Genomic DNA, 20646 nt, shown 5'->3' on the forward strand with positions numbered 1-20646 from the left:
TCAGGAGAACGGCGTATCAGACACTCGTGGCTACAAATACTATTTTGCCTCAATCATAGCCATTCACCCACTTCATGACAGGCCAGAGAATTAGAGCGAAAGGACTTCTGGCAATGACAGGAAGCCTTTCTCCCAAAAAGTATAGCAGTGTAGGAGCAAATAACAAATACTTGGGTGCCATTCCCCAGCAGGGCAGATGCAGAGGTAGAGGTTGAGATGTGGGCTCCCGTCCCAGATCCCTCATCATACGGGATCCCCTCCACCCTACCTGTAGACTCACTGAGGCTACAGCTATCGTGCCTCAGCTTACTACGGACCTCTTTGGGATCGCACAGCAGGGGAGACGTTGCTTGTGGAGGGAGGAAGAGGCTAAGGAGGAATGTCTTAGACTTAGGAGTCTAAGACACGTATTTTCATGCAATAAAAATACAAGAATCTACCATGCACAAGGCGCGCCACTGGATACAATGAGAGACAGAGATGTTTACAAGGTTCACTGCCTTCTAGTATCTTTATAGACTCTAGGGAGTGCCTTGTACCAATGGGGCATACCAGTACTAATCCCCGTGCATAAATAATGACAACCACAAGAGGAGATAGAAACAAAGAGTAAACTTGTTCTGTGCGGACCCGGGTTGGGGCCCCAGGGTAACCATAAAGACTCACTGAAGCAGGTTTTCCAGCATACTTCAGCTTTGGTTTCCCATAAGCAGAAATGGAGGGAAAAAAACACCTCTGTCCCCAGGACTTTGTTGAATATTAAATGAGGGGAGGCATAGAAAGTGCCTCGCCCCCAGACTGAGACAATCGGATGGCTTCCTGAGATGGATATCAGGCCCTATGAACTATAAGCAGTGTCTCTCTGAGTTTATTCGTGGTTTCTGAGAGCGGTGGAACCCCACGTACCTCCACGAGCCAGGGATCTCCGAAACGAGTGAAAAGTAATGCCAGTTACTCGTGTTTACGGAGCCCTTCATATAAGCTGGATTCTGTGTTAAAGGCTTTTCAAATATCCCCTTGTTTAATCTTTACATCATCTGAGGAAAGTCCTAAAAAATTCTCAATTTACAAATGAGGCACCTGAAAATTGGAAAGGTTGAGTAACTCCCCTGAATTCACATCGGATCCAAACCAGGGGCTTTCTGACTGAGGGGTTTGTGCTGTTCACTACCTACTTGGATCTCCAAGCTTCCAACCTTGGGTGGATCATTACCTACTTGCGTCTCCAAGGTTCCAACCTTGGGAGGGTCGCTACTTAACTTGTGTCTCAGGTCTCAACCTTGGGAGGGTATACATCAACAGCACTAAGTCTCAGAAGTCTGAGCCCATCGACAGTGGGGCTGGCTTCATTCAGACACCCCTGAAGAAGCCAGGAACACAGAAAGTTCCCCCGGACCAGGACAACGGCACGATCTCTCATCCAGGCTGGGGAAAGAGCTCTAAACACTGTACTGCCATCTTCTCAGACACAGGGGAACACCCAAAAGCCTTTATAATTCTTGTTCTGAAATGTTCCTCTAACTCAGGGGTCTGGAAACTATGGTCAAATCCAGCCGAAAGTCTGCTTTTATAAATTAAGTTTTATTGGCACACAGCCATGCTCATTGGGTAATGTGTCGTTTCTGATTGTCTTCATGCCATGATGGCTGATATGAATACTTATTAAAGACACTAAATGGCCCACAAAGCCTAACATTTTTGTGATCTGGCCCTTTACAGAAACAAGTTATCAACTCTAGCTCTAAGCTTACTGTTTCCATTTCCGTTGCTTTAACTGCTGTTGTGACATTATGAGACACATACATTTGGTCCCTGCCCCCAGTTCCTGACCCAGAACTCCTAAAACCCTTGAAATTTTCTGAATGACGGGAGCGTTTTTTGTTCTAACGAAGAGAGGTTTGGTGGGCTTGTGGATAGCTTCAGGATGGGGATAGGTTACCAGAAAGACCAAGACATGATTAGAAGCTTGGAACTTTCAGCTCCACCTTCCATCCTCCATTAAGAGAAGGTGATTAAGTTCATCGGTCATGTCTACATGATGAAGCCGCCATAAAAATCCCTAAAGTACAGGGTTCGGAGCTTCCAGGTTGGTGAACACTTTCATGTGCTGGGGGTGTGGCACACCCCAACTTCATGGGGACAGGATTTCTTGCATGTGAGACCCTTCTGGATTTCACCCTATATACCTTTTCAACTGGATGTTCATCTATATCCTTTATAATATCCTTTACAAACTGGTAAACAAAGGCAAATGTTTCCCTGAGTTTGTGAACGACTCTAGCAAATTATCTAAAGGGGGTGGGGAGTGTGTGGGAGCCCTTGACTTTGTAGCCAAGTTGGACAGAAGTACAAGTAGCCTGGAGACCCATTACTTGTGACTGGTGTCTGAAGGGAGGGCAGTCTTACGGACCCGAGTGTCCGTGGAGCTTGTCACTAATGTGGGTAGTTAGTACCAGAGTTGAATTCAATTATAAGACACCTTGTCTGTGTCTGGAGGGTCGGAAAATTGGTTGATGTGGGGGAAAAAAAATCTCTCCCACATTTGGTGTCAGGAGTGTTGGGGTAAAGAAACAGTCTTCCTTTCGTCATGATTTCCAGACTTGAGATTTGCCTATGTGACAACCTAAGATTTCCTAACTCTTCGGTAACGCCCAGTCATTTGTCTTCAGTACGTCCCAGGAGAATTCGTCACACGGCGCCTTTCATAACTTGACCTCTAACTATATTTCTATCCTCTGCTCTTGTCTCTTCCCCCACCACACACACTTGTGACAGAACCGCAGTGACTATACCCTTCATCTGTAGATATCCCAGGCTCTTTTACGCCCCGGTACATTGCACCTGTACATTGTATCTGCCTGGAGTCCCCTTCTTCATACCAAGGGGAGCAGCCACTCTTTCTTCAAGATCCAGCTCCAGTATTTCTAGCCTTCACAGTTTGTCACTCTCCCCTATATTGTGTTTTAGTTTTTTGTGTCCACCTCTGCCTATCCTGGCTGTACATTTCTTGAGGGCGGGGTCTATATCAATTTCTTTTTATATTCAACAGGCGTGGCACAGACGCTGGGACATGGCAGGTACTCAATGGATGTTTATTTGACAAATGAGCTGTAAAGGCATGTATCGATTGACGTCTCCATGAGTAAAGCACATTTCTCCCTGACATCACCGTCCCTATCTCCTCACTTCCACTAACACCTGCCAGGAGTCCTTTGTACGTGGGGCAAACACAGACTTCACAGTGAGCATGGAAATGGGTGAAATTACTCTGCCTGAGGCCTACTCTTCATTCCCCCAGTTCACCAACGTAAGCCTGTAACCTCTTAAGCCTGACCTGTAATGATGGCAAAAGAATTATGTTTTTCCTGAGAGATTGTGAGGAATGGTCACTGTACCAGAAGAAGTGGGTCTAGAAGTGATAGAGAGACCATACTGGAATGTGTCGGTGGGGGCAGGAGGGAAGCATTACCCAGGGTTCTATGGGGGTCAGAGGCAGGCGAGAGTGTGCTTGGTAAGGTCGAGACAGCTCTGTTGACAGCGGTTACCTCCCAGCTGCATGGCTCGGGACAAGTGTACCAAATAAAGTCAGCGCTGGAGAAGAGCAGTGTGTGTGTGTGTGTGTGTGTGTGTGTGTGTGTGTGTGTGTCTTAGGCTGATGGACATGCTCTTTGGACACATTCATTGGTTCATTGTTCAGAAATAATTTTATTTCCAATCTCAAGTCATAGATCAAGCAGAAAAGGCCTGGAATTCACAGGACTAAATCATGACTAACGAGAAAGAAGAGAAGAGGGCGAAGAAAACAAGGAGAAACAAGGAGAGAATAGAACAGTTACAAAGGAGAAATGCAAAAGAAGGCAAAGGCACACCATCCAGTGAGCAGAGGTGATGGGAAATGGCCCCCGCGCCATCGCTAAGGTCTCAGGCTCTCCCCTTCCTAAGCACCTTGTCTCTACTCCAAACATGATTGGCTCCTCTGCTGGTCATGCAGATATTTTCTACCTTTTCCTCCTCTGCTTTTCTCCCCTTCCCTCTCTCTTCTTCCATCCCTCCTCCTGGGCCCCCCAAGCCTCTATCTCCCTCCTTTTCTTCTCTCTTTTTCTGTTCTTGTTGCCCCATTTTCTGTGCCTCCTTTCCAGTGTGAACCCACAAAGGGTCTGTGCCTCGGGGATGGAGCTCCGAGGCAGTGAGAAGAGTCTGCTTTCCACTGGGAGCCATCGAGGAACCAGTTCTTGAGTGTGCCAGACTGGAGTACAGGCGCTCCTCTGTGCCTGAGAAAAGTGGCTTTCTTTGGGGAGGGTCATTCACACACACACACACACACACACACACACACACACACACCAGCAGCTGCAGAAAGGACAGAAAGCGTGCCCGTAAGTTCAGTCCCTCTCCTCTGACAGCCCTCATTAGGCTCCAGGCTCCTGACTCCAGGGAACAATGCCAGGGTTCAGGGTGTTTAACGTGATTCCTCTGCGGGGAGTTCCAAACTATCATAGTCAAATTCAGAGAAGTGTGAGGTCGTGCTAGAGGCAGAGGAATAGCCTGTATGCTGTGGGCTCACCGTGTCACATCGAGTTTCTGTCGCGCGTAATTACACGCGTGGAGAGAGAAGGAGACGGTTTGCATGGAGTGCCCCAGTAATAATGGGATAGGGAAGGGACTTGAGCTGAAAGTTCATGGACACCTTGCACAGATGATACAAACACACATTGTACCGAACAAGTCAGTTGTCAAATTTTGTTGGTCCATCCTCAGCAATGTCTGAAATCATCCACCCTTTTGCTTCCTTTCCACGTCATTGCTGGTACCCTGGTTCGGCTCCCATTGCCCGAATGAGAGACTATTTCCACAGTACGGCTGACCTTTGAACAACATGGGTTTGAACTGTGCATCTCCACCTGCGCACAGATTTTTTCGATACGTTACAATACTACAAACATATTTTCTCTTCTTTATGAATTCTTACTACCATTTTCTTTTCTGTAGCTTGCTTTATTGTAAGAACACAGTATAGATACACATAATACACAGGGCACCTGGATGGCTCAGTCAGTTAAGCATCTGACTCTTGGTTTTGGCTCAGGTCATGATCTCGCGATTTCATGAGTTCGAGCCCCACGTCTGGCTCTGTGCTGACAGTGTGGAGACTGATTGGGATTCTCTCTCTCTCCCTCTCTGTCTGCCCCTCCCCCCGCTCACACTCTCTCAAAATCTCTCTCTCTCTCTCTCCCTCAAAAATAAATAAAAACTTCAAAAGAAGAATACACATAACATACAAAATATGTGTTAATCAACTGTTTCAGTTATCAAGAAGACTTCAGGTCAACAGTAAACTATTAGTAGTTAAGTTTTGGGGGAGTCAAAAGTTACACATGGATTTTCGACTGTGGGGTGTCAGCACCTCTAACCCCGGTGTTGTTCAAGGGTCCACTGCATCCCAAATAGTTTCCACCCCGCCTAGAGCTTTCCTTTCCAGTCTTACTTGTCTGCTAAAAGCAAGTTGATTGTCATAAAGAAAAATCTCACACCGTCTTATAACCCCTCCACTCACCTACGGGTAATAGCTCATTCTGCTCCTGTTGGCATCCATGGCCCCTGTCCTCAACCCATCTTTCCAGACCCACTTCCTACCACTCTTGTCTGCCATCCTATATCCTGGCCATAGAGGATCACTGGTCCTCTCACAACATGTCTCGTGTGGAATTAGTCTCATGCTGAACTAGTCTCATGACTTAAAAAAAAAAACCAAAACCTCCAGCTGCAGACATGATACTCCTGCCCACATAACTTTCCAGGCACATTCATCTGTTATCTTGCCCCTGAAGCAAATGATGTTGCCTTCCCCTGACTCCCTGGAGCACTCAGGCAGGACTTATCCTTGGAAAGCCATTAAATATCTACATGTTGGTCTATACATTCATTCCTGAACTAACAGCTCATTGAAGACAGGGCTCATTTAGATTTTATTCATCTTTTATCTCCCATCGTATTTTGCATAGGGCAAAAACAGAATAAGTAAACCATTTGATATAGTGAACAAGTAAACACAATTGCTTCTGGAACTCATAAGTTAAACCCTATGACAGGGAAATAAAACACAATGGCAGGAAAAACATATAAATTACATATACAACCCAAACCGTACAGTTCGTTCAGAAAACAAAATGGCACCAGGAAGTTGTTAGGAGTTTATAGATGGAACCAAAGAGGTAAAAGCAACCGTGTTGGTGAAGCCTTTGAGACCAAAGTGAGATTGTGATTATGTGAGGGCAGAAAGGAAACTAACCTATTCTGTGCTAAATGTTAGGCTCTTTACTGGCATTATCGTTTCATCCTTAGAACCATCCAGTATCGCACATAAGAGATTTGCATAAGGTCACCCAACTTTGAAGGGGGCAGAGTCAGGGCTCCGACCGAGGCCTCCCAGGTTCCAAGCCTGTGTCTTTTCCATGGCGTTCTATTATCCCTGTGGGGCATGGGTGGGTCAGGGGCACTGGGTCCCTGCAGTTGGGTGGAAGGCAGTGGGTGCAAAGCAGCTACAGGGCAGAGGAGGCCACGGCAGGGAGAGCAGAGCCAGGAAATCCTGTGGAGGGAGAGGGGCTGCACAGATCTCAGCCTAGGAAGGAAGCTGAGGGGGACCTCTGGTAGGCAGCAGCTAGCCCAGTACAGTGTGCTTGTTCAGAGCAGACAGTACAGTCCCCACCCTCCGGGGGGACACTGATGAGCCCAGGAACAGTCTTGGATTGTGGGATGCTGTGTCCTGGAAGGCAGGAGGGCAGAGGGCAAGGGTGTAGCAGGAAGCCCTGGGGAAGAAGGTTGTCCTGTAGAGAGGCCTGGCTATCAGATGGGCAGAGCTTCCTGGGGGCTGGCTGTGCATGTCATGGGGCGAGTGCTCCAAGAGGACGTCTTTGACTCACCGCTGTCTACGTGGAAGTTACTTATGGTTCCTAATCTCACAGCTGGTAGGAAGGAAACAGGAGTCAATGAATCCTCTTTTCTTCAAAGGGCCCATTTGAAGAAGTCAGATAACAAATTAATCCCATCAAGAGACCACCTGAGTTATTTTAAACAGATAGGTTTGCTGCCTAATTACGACATTGAACACCAAGCAACTCAGCAAATACGTAATATATGAGGCATTACATAATGCCAGCCTTATTACTTCTACTTCTACTCTTAGTACTAGTATTTATTTTTTTTATTTTTCTTTTTTAACGTTTATTTATTTTTGAGACAGAGAGAGACAGAGCATGAACGGGGGAGGGTCAGAGAGAGGGAGACACAGAATCCGAAACAGGCTCCAGGCTCTGAGCTGTCAGCACAGAGCCCGATGCGGGGCTCGAACTCACGAACCGTGAGATCGTGACCTGAGCCGAAGTCGGATGCTTAACCGACTGAGCCACCCAGGCGCCCCTAGTATTTATTATTAATATTATTATTGTTCTCTACTTAATTTTATTACGTTAGCAGAGTTTCATTAATTGGGGACCTTCTGTTTGCCAGCCATACTTCTAGCAGCTCTACGTGCTCACCTTACTCATTAAAATCTAGCAGTGGGGCGCCTCAGTGCCTCAGTCGGTTAAGTGACCGACCCTTGATTTTGGCTCAGGTCACAATCTGACAGTTCGTAGTTTGAGCCCCACGATGAAGGCTTCTGATCCTCTGTCTCCCTCTTTCTGGCCCTCTCCCGCTTGCACCCAGGCTTTCTCTCTTTCTTTCACAAAAATAAATAAATGTTAAAAAAAATTTAAAAACTACAATTCAAAAATAAACTCTAGCAGCTGGTAGTACAGTAAAAGCTTGTTTGCGAGCATAATTCATTCCAGAAACATGCTTGTAATCCAAAGCACTTGGATATAAAAGTGAATTCCCCCGTAAGAAATAACGGAAACTCAGAAGATTCGTTCCACAACTCAAAAATATTCATGTAAAAATATTACAGTACTGTATATAATGCAAAATAACAAAGAAAATACAAAATATAAAGAAAAATAAACAAATTAACCTGCACTTACCTTTGGAAACCACGGCTGGTGTGAGGGAGACAAGAGAGGAGGGTTATCGTGTAGGATGACACTCACTAATGGAATCACTGGTATCTATTGGCTCAGTGAAACCCTTTTCTGCATGGAGACCGTTGTATACACTCGCACGGATGTTGGCTATGGTACAGTATTAATAAACTCTTGTCATATTCTGTATTTAATGTAATTGGCAATAAGGCAGCAGAGGAAAGGGTCTATATCTGCAGGCAGCCTGACTTAGATTGAAGCAAAGCATACCTGAGCTCACTGTTGTATGAAAAAGCAAAGGACTGTCCATAGGTGCTTTGAAGTGACAAAAAATACACTAGTACCAGTTGTGGGCACCTTCCAACGTTCTGGAAAACCACTGATTTCTGCCAAACACCACGGCCTGAGACGGAGCATCCAAACATGGGAGACAATCACCCACAATCCCACAGCAATAGAGAGACAGAAAGAGAGAAGAACCATTGGCTCAGTTGTGATCAGGTGACGTTCGGCATCACATACTACTCGTATTACAAGACATTGCTAGTTTATCAAGTTAAAATTTATTAGAAATGTTCGCTCATCTTGCAGAACCCTTACAGAACAGGTTACTCACAATCCAAGGTTTAACTGTATTTGCCCTGTGATGTCAGTCTCCAAGGCATATCAATGACAGATTCTTAGGTTGATTGTACCTGGGAAAGAAGGCTTGTCAACTCGAAGGACCTCCAGGAACTCCCTATGCCCTTCGTGAACTCTGTGTTATTTTAATATCTTAATTCTCACTCCCTAGCCTTGTATGAGAAAGGAGCTGGGACGCTAAAGCTGCCATTTGTGTGGACCTCCTCTTGCCATCCATCCAGTCAATGCCCTCCCACCCCCTCCACCACAGAAAAAAATTAATCCTCACCAGAGTGAAGAGTCAGCACCAATGAGACCCTTTTATTTTTAACTAAATGACCAGTGACTTTTGACTCATGCCAGAAATAAATGTGTAGATGAAAGATCATATGACACACAAAAACTACCAGGGTCCAGCCGATGTCCTCCTAGGAAATTTAGTATAGCCACAGTGACCTCAGCTCTGTACTCTCGGAAACTCTTCAATGATCTGATGGCAAATGAAAATACATAAGAGTTTTTGGTCAGAAGTATTACGAACTCTTTGTTCGCCCATGTGCAACTCAGAAACAGCTCCCCTTTTCCACATTCTGTCTTACATCAGTTATCAGCTCTGCTTCAAAGATCAAAATATGATATTTTATTCACCTGTATTGTGTTCTATGTAAGATGTCTGTCATATCAGAACTACTCTTATTATTACAGAAGTTAAGAAAATAAGAGACATTGGAATATTATTTGGCAGTCAAAAAAATGATGGGGCGTCTGGGTGTCTCAGTTGGTTAAGCATCCGACTTAGGCTCAGGTCGTGATCTCATGATTCATGAGTTTGAACCCCCTGTGCAGCTCGGCACTGTTAGCACTTCGGATTCTCTGTCTTCCTCTCTCTCTGTCTCTCTCTGTCTCTCTGTCTCTCTCTCAAAGACAGACAAACATTAAAAAAAAAATCTTATTAAAAAGTCTAAACCTTCCCACTGACTTAAGATCAGTGTCTGTGTTTCTTTGAGAAAAAAAAAAAGAACAAAATCTTGCCATTTGCAACAATGTGGATGGAACTACAGTGTATTCTGCTAAGCGAAATAAGTCAGAGAAAGGCGAATACCATGTGACTTCACCCATCTGTGGAATTTAAGAAACAAAACAGATGAACATAGGGGAAAGGAAGGAAAAATACGACAAACACAGTGAGGGAGGCAAACCACAAGAGACTCTTAAATACAGAGAACGAGCAAAGAGTGGCTGGAGGGGAGGTGGGTGGGGGGGATGGGCTATGTGGGTGACGGACATTGAGGAGGGCACTCATTGGGATGAGCACTGGGTGTCATACGTAAGTGACGAATCACAGGGTTCCATTCCTGAAACCAATACTACACTGTATGTTAACTAACTTACATTTAAATAAATAAGTTAAAAAAAAAAAAAAAAGAAGAGACACTGACTTATAGAATAAAGAAACACTGCCCTGTTTTAGTTCTTGGTACCTTCTTGAAAAAAAAAATATGCCTCATCAAGTCACCTTCTGCCCTGTCCGAATTTTATAAGAGCACGCTAGCCCCCGCCCCGCTCTCTTTCCCACCACGACTTCCACCCTCTCTAGTCGTAGACTTTGTCAGCTGCCCCCTCGGCTCTCCGACGGTTGTGCCCTCATTCTGACATGCCTGGTTGATGTCATTCTTACACTGGTCCAATCGATTGCCTGTGTTCTGACAGAACATTTGCATATATGACACTTGTATATATGAACATATGTACATTCACATATATATGCATATAAAATTAAATACACATGTATATATACATGCATCCCACTAGCTGCCATTGTTGTGCACCCACTATGTGTAGGGATAGGGTTCTGAAGTGGACTGTAAAGAAATGTGAGCACCCTGAGAACAAGGGTATTATCCTCCTGTATACACAATCTATGTGCTTCGTTATTGCCTCAGGCTTTTGTCCTGTCCGGCACTGCAGACACGAAATAAATCGCTGTTTGCTAATGAATCCAAAGGACTAAGGAAGGGACGAGAAGGAAGGGCAGTGTGATCCTTGGGGTGGACCTTCAGAAGCCAATCCATTTGACTTTTAACAGTGACATCACCCTGCCCCTTTCAAGGAGCCTCTTACATTTACCGCCTCCATACCAGTCCAAGTCTGTGGTCAGGGCTCCCTGAGACCAAACGAATGGAGTAAGAGCAAGGAAATTCACTAATTCAGCCCTTCGTTCATAAATTCTCTCAGCCACCGGTTGGACTAAATGTCATGTGACCGATGAGCTGGTTTAATGTCCTTTCCCAAACCTGAGCAGGTCTTACAAAGCTGAAAACCGGATGGCGTTCCACCAGAATAACGAATTAGGTAGAGAGGACCTAGGGAGAAACTTCTGCTTAAATCCAGTTAGTCAAACAGAATAAGGCAAAACAAAATGAAAACCTGTTTCACCAAGTTTGAGTTTTAAAAGTTTGTGGGATGTGTATACAGAGAGAGAATGCTGGTCCACAACATGTACCGGGCACCTCCTGCTTGCAGAAGCCAGTGGTTGCTTGAGGAAGATGTCACCCAAGGAGAAGACAACTTCTGTAAGACACAGCTGCACAGGAAGTCAAAAAGACACTCTCTTGGATGATGGCCTATGTCTTTATACTGTAACATTCTATGGAGAGGCCAGGAAAGAAAGGATAAAAGAGCGAGGGTAGAAACCAACCAAGAACTGAGATTTACTGAGTCCGGTTCCAGACATTTAAATTATATTGAAGTCACTTCATGGAGGACAGGCAAGCAGTCAGAGTGGAAAGCACGTGGCACTGTGTCCACAGGCTGGTATCCCACCCGTGCCTCAGCCTCCTGACAACTTTGTGACCACAGGCCGGTCACATAAACTCTATGACACACCATGTCCTCATCTACAGGCAATTAGCTTGGTCATCTTGGTGTTTCCTTCTAGCACTAATATTCTGAGATCATTGTCTATCTTGCTTTAAAATATTTTTTTCTGACCTCCCCGGCCAGCTAGTTCCAGAATTTGGTGACACTTATTATTTCCTTATGTCTAATTGGAATCTCCCCTCCTACATTTTGAACTAACTTCTTCAGCTTGGTCCTTGGCAGAGTTATAGAAGAATAGGCATTTTCTTGATGAAGAGCCACCATGTGCTTAAAAAAAACCCAGCAACTCTTAATTTTCATGAAAGTGACACATGCTTGTTGTGTAAGCACTTGGAAATATAAGAGAGTGTAGAAAATAAAATAATAACTGCTTATAATCCCACCCTGAGAGCTAATCCCTGCTTATATGTATTCCTTTCCAGCCTTTTTTGTTTGTTTGTTTTAGTGTGGGGCCATATGCCAAATGTACTTTTGTATTCTGATTTTTTTTTTAAATTATCACATCTCATGAGTATTTTCTATCATTAAAAGTTATTTAAATGTGTAAATCATGTTAAAGATGGTTTAATGTTCTATTACATGAAAACATATGAAATCCATTATTGGACTTTTGTTTGTGATTTCAGTTGCTCTAAACTAACTTTTATTTTTACCGAATACCAACATATACATACAAAGTTAAGGTTAAATGCAAAACTTTTAGGAGAAGACAGCAGACGCCTGCCCATCCTTCCTGACTCTAGAGCCTTACTCCCGATGAGAGGCTTTTCCAACCTGTGACTGTCTCCTTATGTGATTACCTCCATGCTTCAAAATTATGTGCTTCTATATTCACTCTAGGTTCAACAGCTTTTTGGCCAAAATTGGTGACCCTGTCTGCTGGCAGCTCAGGATTTAACACTCTTATTCCAACAGCTCCCACTATCTCTCCTCTTGCAATTCTCCCATGAGAATAAAATCACAATTTTTGGTTAAATCAAGAGTCCGCATGGCAATGATTATGATTCTGAAAATATTCTCTGCTGAGACAGGAGTACACTGTGATTAAATGTAACTGTTTTGCATGTACATTTTATTTTTATATGTTTAATAATTGGATATTTTTGGTTTTGTGATTTGCTCAGTTTTCTATGGGCATGTCATGGTTTCATCTCAAACTTGCCTGTAACTTCCAACATTGCCAAATACATCAAATAATCTGTGAGTTATGTTTGTTTTCCCTAAAAAAACATCCTGCAGACTGTCTTACTATTCTGTTCTAGTGTCACTGATTGCTTGATAGGCTGGGTACACATCCGTTGTCCAGATACTTATCATTGCAATCATCCTGGGGGTTCCTTTGCCTCCATTGGGTTCTCTTGCTTGTTTACTTACTTATTTATATTTTTATTTACTTATGTATTTATATAATTTATTTTTGATTTTCATGCCTTACTCTTAGTTATTTTCACTCCTTTTTTTACATGAAGCATATCATCCAGCAGCATTCTGAGAAAAAGTGCATGAAAGGTAGAATTTTGAGCCATGGTGCACATGAAAATGTCTTTAATTTTTCATCACCTTCATGATTGATAGTTTGGCTGGGTATAGCATTGTATGTTGAAAATCCTCCATAACTTTGAAGATATTGCTCCACTGCCTTCTAGCTTCTATTTTTGCTTTTAAGTAACCCGATGGCATTCTAATTCCAGAATTTACATATGTCACATTTATTCCTTTCTCTGAAAGTTTTTTTTAGAATCTTCTCTTTATTGATGGTATTTTGAAATTTCATGACAATCTGCCTTGAAGGGATCTATCTATCTATCTATCATCTATCTATCTATCTATCTATCCATCTCTCTATTAATTCATTTTTCTGCTACTTGGTGGACCCTTTAATTATAGAAATCTATAGTTTTGAATTTTTAAAAAAATATTATATCTCTCATAATGTATTCCTTTTTGTTTAAAAAAATCTTGACCAATATGAACAGTGAAATATAGTATGCGTTTTAATTAGGTTTCTTTGTAACTGATGAGCTTACAATTTTAAAATTTGCTGCTATTTTTTTAATTACACAAATAATACATACATTTTTCGTCTTGCACACAATTTGAACAATACAGAAATATACAAGCTGTGAAAGTCTTCCTCCCTCCAGCTTGCATTCCTACTCTCCCTAAAATAACCACAGCTAAGATTAAGCTGCATATCTTTTCAGCCACTGTTCTTATTACAAGTACATAGACATACATTTGTTTGTACATACATATATAGTCTATGTATTTTTTGAGGGGATTATTTAAAATATATGAATAGAATCATCCTATACTTCTAATTTTGCAGCTGGCTTCCCCCCTCCACATGTCAACAAATTCTGGATAATTCTCCATAACTATATGCATACATTTCATGGTATATAAGCACCACACTGGTTTATTCAAACATAGATCAATTTAAATGTTTTCACTTTTGTTAATGATGTTTAAGTCCTGGTTAGGTATTAGAAGTATTAACTTTTTACAATAACATTTTACCATAAACAGTCATATTCTTTGATGGCATTTGTTACACAGCCCTTAAGCTGACTTGTTAGCCTGGACTATGAATCAAATTCAGTGGACCTTTCTACCGCTAAGTGGGAGAGAGGGGGGACAATCAGCAAAAAAAAAAAAAAAAAAAAAGAATAGTATTCTGGTTTACATGAAGCTCAGACTTATCTTCAAGAAACTGTACTGTGCCTTGGGGGCATGTCTCTGTTCTGATGAGAAGGAGGTTTGTCACAATCTCAATCTTGCTTCACTGGAGACTGATGATTCTGAACATTTGGCTATTCTCTGATGTGCGTAGTCCCCCCGCCAGCCAGCCAAGAGGTAATAAATATAACCATAATAATGGTAATAACATTTGTATAGCACTTGATAGTAACACAGGCCTTTCAAATGCATTACCTCATTTGCTGCGCGTGGTGCATAATAACAGCCTTGCAATTCGTCCTCATGGCTCCCATCAGCCACATATTTGTTAATGCTCAGAGTCTGGGACTTTGTGGGCCAACCTTCCAGCCAGGCGGCCGGGATTAACAGATTCCTTCTTGTTATTCCACTGACTAGCTTGTGACTTGGGGCCATGACTCAGCCTCCCTTAGTCTCAGGTTCCTGAGTTAGCACGGAATGCTACGCAGTATTGTTGCTTTGATGAAATAATAGTACAAACGCAAAGTTTCAAGCGCAGGGCTCACATCTTTTAAGCATACAATAACAGAGCTTTGTTTTCCCTCTTTCCCAACCCAAATATCTTGGGGAAAAAGTAGACGTATTCCTTTCTCTCTAGTTGTGCTAGGGATTCGCTTCTGTAAAAAAAAAATGCTAAGGATGCCTTAGAGACTATGCTCACTTTGCCAGGCCAGATGGGGAACAGGAGCAGAAGACAGAAGTCATCAGGAGGTGGCAGGAGGGTGTAGCGGGGAGAACGTATTGGTCCGGGTGGGTGGGTGGGGGTGAACGGGGCCCATTTGAATGCAGAATGCAGTGTGTTCAGGCAGTAAGGCTGCTGGCCTTCAAAACCGATTTGGCAATTAGTAAACATAGACCCATAACATCTCCCAGATTGATGAGCTCCAAAATTTAACCGCAGGTACCTGTGATTAAGAGTTTGGGTGACAGGATTCCAACACAGCCTCATTTGAGAACTGCCTGGCTATAAACAATCTTTGGATGCTGGAGCTAGGTACTCTCAGAGCCTCTTCCGGGGAGGTGGGAGTGATTCAGAAGAGACGACTCAGATAAAAATTGCTGGGATTTTTTTTTTTTTCTCTTCTGTCTACCAACCCCCATTCTTCTGACACTGTTCTGTGTTCTTTGCCCTTCTTTCAAAGTACTATAGGACCTGACTCTGTGGGGGACAAAGCAAAGAATAATTGAGATAACACTGTATCTGAAATAACCAGGCCTCAAATGTACAATGAATGGAAGAATGATTAGCAGGGTCTGGTAGTCCGGTAAAACGTCTTTGGTGTCGTGAGCTATTCTTTAACGTTATTTGAGGATATTGGTTTATGATTATTTCCATCTGGAGAGTCAAGTGACAAGTGTAATTATGGTCTGGCTGAAAAGGCTAAGAGGAAAAAAAGCCTCCCTGTATTGATCTTCACTGATAAAAGCCCGGTATGCACACCAGTAATTTTTAATAATCTATTGCTATATTCAAAAGGTAAAAGATAACAGTGATGATTACATTTAATACTTTAAATTCAAGGAAATAGAGGGGTGCCTGAGTAGCTCAGTCAGTTGAACATTTGACTCTTGATTTCAGCTCAGGTCATGATTCCGGGGTCATGGGATTGAGCCCTGTGACAGGCTCCATCCTGAGTATGGAGCCTACTTAAGATTCTCTCTCTCTCTCTCTCTCTCTCTCTCTCTCTCTCTCTCCCTCTGCCGTGCTCCCGAGCTGGAGTATTACCTAAGTATTATTGATGATTAGATTATGATGATGATGATGATGATGTAAGGTGTCATTAGACACGTAAGGTGAATTTTCTACTTCTTGCTCTAGAAAAAAAGTTACGATTGAGTCAACTTTCTTTCAAATAAGAGTTTTTCTATCATGAGGTGATTCACAGTGATTAGATGAGTTAATAAGCTTCAGTGATTCTGGGTTTGGATTTTTCTGAGGAAAAGAACATGGTTGACAAGACCTTATTAAATAAACTCATTATCAATCTGCTATGCCACAGGTGTAAAAAAATAGCTTTATTGGAAAATAGTGATAAAATGTTTCTCAAGGCAGTTATCATTGTTGTTTGCTGTTTTTTGTGCTTGAAAAATGTTTGCTAAATCTTAGGAATTATATTATAAAAGCTTTGGCTTACAGTAATTTCTAGATACTATTTAGCATACCAGGATTCCAGTGATCTTGAGAAATGTACACAAATGTCCTCACCTCTGCTCACTTCCCTCTTCTACTGTTTCCTATCTCACTAGCGTAAAAAACACGAGCAGTATTTTCTCGTGTGCTTTTATGTCTGGGATCTCGGCACACATTTTAATCTCATGTAATCTGGGTATTTGTTTATTTGTTGTACTTTTTTATTTGATAATCCATTCCCTTTTGTCCTCCATTCTTTTTATTTTGGGACTCCTATTAATTAAATTGTATACTGTTCTTATTTTTCTTTCTCTTCCATTTTGATGTTCTGGCCTTCTCTCTCTTATGCTCTGTGTCTTTTTTTTTAAAAAAGCACCTCTTTTTTCATGAAAGCACTGTCTTGTCTCTCTGAGGCTATTACCACAATTTTCTGACATTTTCTTTCTCTCCTTGATTTTCTTCATTTCGTCCCAGTTTTCTCTTTCTTTCTTTCTTCTGCTTTCTCATTTTGGTATTTGTTTTAACATTGCATCCTTCTTCAACAGGACAGGTGATCCTTAGTTCTCGGTTTCTATTCAAAAACAGAGCACTAAAAATCAGATTAGAACCATAAGCAAAGCTACAGGAAAATTCCAAACCAGAGAAAATATTTGCTACATATGACAGAATAATGATCAGCATTTATGTTTCTAAAGAGCATGAACAGATCAATAAGAAAAGATAACTATTTCAGTAAAAATGGATAAATGTCATGGAAAATCAATTTGTGAAATTTAGTTACCTAGCAAAATTTAGAAGCGTTTCACTGGCAATCAAATATACATTAAAATAACAAGATGTCATTTTTACCACCAAATTGTCTTTTATTCATCTGGGTTTTTTGTTTTGTTTTTGTTTTTGTTTTTGTTTTGTTTCTTTTTTTTGAGCTGCAATTCTAAATGTTGGCAAGAATGAGGAAAGGATACTCTCATACATTGCTGGTAAGAATATAAATTGGCGAATTTTTTTTCATGGGAACAGTTCAGCTGTGTGCGTTGAGGCTCTGAAAAAAAAAAGCATACCTTTTGAGCCAGTAATTCTACTTCTAATAATCTTAACGGGATGAGCAGTCAAGTTTACAAAGATCCCTGTAGAACCCACTGTTGTTTATTATAGTGAAAAATGGACAAAATACAGGTGTTAAACATTAAGGGATTAACAGAATGAATTACTGTTACACTCATCTGAGGAATACTATTCAGCTATAAGGGACTTATTTATCAACAAGGAAAAATGTTAATGATTTCTTGCTATGTCAAAAAGGTATGATAGAAGACTATAAAAACGGAACTCCGTTTAAAACAATACTAGTTACGATATATACATACATAGAAAAAGCCCACCTACATGGGTTACATACATAAACTGTGATTATTTCTGGATGCTTGCAATATGAGTTGTATTTTCTTCTTTATGTTTTTATATATTTCCCAGATTATCTACAATAAACATCATACTCCATGCATAATAAAAATATTTCTTTAAAACAGAGAGAGAGAGAAAGTGGATTTAGAGAGGTTCTGAAAAGGGGTGTGTGTGTGTGTGTGTGTGTATGTGAGAGAGAGAGAGAGAGAGAGAGAGAAAGAGAGAGAGAGAGAGAGCATTGGTTGGGCCTTGCTTATTCATCAGTAGGCTTTGCCACAGAGTAATGAGATGGGGACCGAGTCATTTCACAGCAAAAACCCACATACCAATATCTGTGACTATCCCAGGCTGGTGAGTTTCTGTCTACAGAGGTAAATCTTCCATTTTCTTCCATACTGGGGGAATGTGAGATTAGCAGCCAGTATTCTGGGAGCCCGGGAGCTCCCACGATGAATTCCTTACTTGATTGGCCTTATTCGCAGCCTGGCATTCTCCTTCTATGCTCTGCTGTACCTGGGTTCTCCAAGCGAGACTTCCAGGTTAACTTCCCCAGAGAAAACCTCTTGCTTTCTCCCCGGGTGAAGGAAGGTTAGCGGACAAGCGGTGAAGAACAGGAAGACGTCTCACTATCCCTGCTGCTGATTTTTAGATTTTTTTTTTAACATGTATTTATTTTCGAGAGGCACAGAGTGTGAGTCAGGGAGGGGCGGAGAGAGAGAGACACAGAATCGGAAGCAGACTCCAGGCTCTGAGCTGTCAGCACAGAGCCCGATGCGGGGCTCGAACTCACAAACCACAAGATGATGACCAGAGCCGAAGTCGGCCGCTTAACCAACTGAGCCACCCAGGTGTGCCTGATTTTTAATTATTTTTAATGTTTATTTATTTTTGAGAGAGAGAGACAGACACAGCGTGAGCTGGGGAGGGGCAGAGAGAGAGAGAGAGAGACACACACACAGAATCTGAAGCAGGCCCCAGGCTCTGAGCTGTCAGCACAGAGCCCGACGCGGGGCTTGAACTCACAGACCGTGAGATCATGACCTGAGCTGAAGTCGGATGCTTAACCTGAGCCACCCAGGCATTCCGTTTTTATGCTGATTTTTAACTAAGCATCCTGTTTCAAGCCCCATCCTTCCTCTGGCCCTTTGCAGCACCTACCTGCCCCCAATCCCTAAAGCTTCCCAGGCCTCCGCAAATCAGATCGGCTCCTTTCTCGTGCCCCTCTCCTCAGCATTCTTTCTGGGCTCTGACAAATTACTTAAGTATTCACCCAGCTGTTTTCAGATTTCAAAATTTTGTTGACATTTCTTATTGGATGAGGTCCTCTTTCCTGTTCTCTTTCTTCCTATTGATTCGTTATCTTTTTTCTTCCCCTGCTCTCATCTTGATACTTTCAGAAGGAGCAGAGATAAACATGTGCATTCAACCCAATACATTTAACAGTAAGTCTTGCGGATATTTATACATTTTCTCCTATTCATAAATACCGTTGTGTACAATGCATCATGTAGGAAGCTCTCAGGGCTTGGCGACGAAGCAAATTACCACTAACTTACGGAGGAGGAGGTACGTGATGTCACTTGGATTCACCCGACCTAGTTAGAACTTGGGATGTGAAGGTTCTTTTCCTTCCCTGACTTGTCTAGCCGTGGCCAGGGATGTGCAAAAAACAAGCGGTAAGCACAATATGCCAATTTCTCTATAATAAAATGTTGGGCTTGGAGAGGAAGGGAGCTGCAGCTGTTCCGTACAGATGGCAAATAGCTGACTGCTTTTAACAGGAAACAATGAAATATCTAAAGTGAATAGACGTATCAAGAAATAGATGTGTGAGCTAAGTTCCCACTTCCCATTTAAAAAATTAACACGGATTTAGATTTTTTTAAATGAAAAGTCCCCCCAAACCACTGCCCCAAGTAGAAAATTTCCAGAAAGTCAACTCGCTAAATACTGGGTCCCCAAATGCAATTAGACTTGCCTAACATGGATTGATTTTTCAGGAATAATCTTCGCACCCCTTGTTCCAAAGTCTTCATTACCACAGAGATGAGGTAATAAGGACAGATGTCTCCCCGTGTGGAGGTGTGTGTTTGTCTGCACACATGTGTTCACTTAGCCGCGAGATTTACAAGATTAGAAATTTCTTAAGGTGGCGAAATAGTGACATATTTTTTAAAATTCTCTTTCTCAGCTAAACACGTAGTTGGGATTCAATAAATACTTGCCGATTGATTAATGGATTGTATTGTTGAAAAAAAGGGATGTTTGACCCCCAACAATACCAACAATACATCTGGATTTATAGGACACAAACAAGTTGACTGAGGAAAATATTGCTTAACAATTGTCAGTTACATCAGTCAGTCACGAAAGGACACATTCTGTATAATTCTACTCCTATGAGGTACATAGAGTAGTCACGTTCATACAGACAGAAAGCAGAATGGTGGTTTCCAGAAGCTGGGAGAAGGAGGGAATGAGAATTCATGTCTTAGGGTACAGAGATTCCCCTGGGGGAAGACAAAGAAAGTCCTGGAAATGGATTGTGGTGATGGCTGTATAAAACAGGAATTTGACTTAATGTCACAGAACTACACGCTTAAGAGTAGTAAGATGGTAAGTTTTATGTTATGCGTACATTACCACAAGAAAATAAAAGAATTGTCTTCGCATCATCAATACCTGGGTGGGGTTCCTTTTACCAGGAACATCTGGAATCCTGGAAAGATTACCTTGTTTACCACAGTGATTTTTGGTCTCCTGAATCTCTAGTTCATTGGATCAGATGCACTGGAGTCTGGTGAAAGGAACATTCAGATCTGAATAAAACACAATGAAAACTTACTTCTTACATATTTCGTAGAGACCGCTCTCTGC

Source organism: Lynx canadensis, chromosome F1 (genome assembly GCF_007474595.2).
Source record: "Lynx canadensis isolate LIC74 chromosome F1, mLynCan4.pri.v2, whole genome shotgun sequence".
NCBI classification, from domain to species: Eukaryota; Metazoa; Chordata; class Mammalia; order Carnivora; family Felidae; genus Lynx; species Lynx canadensis.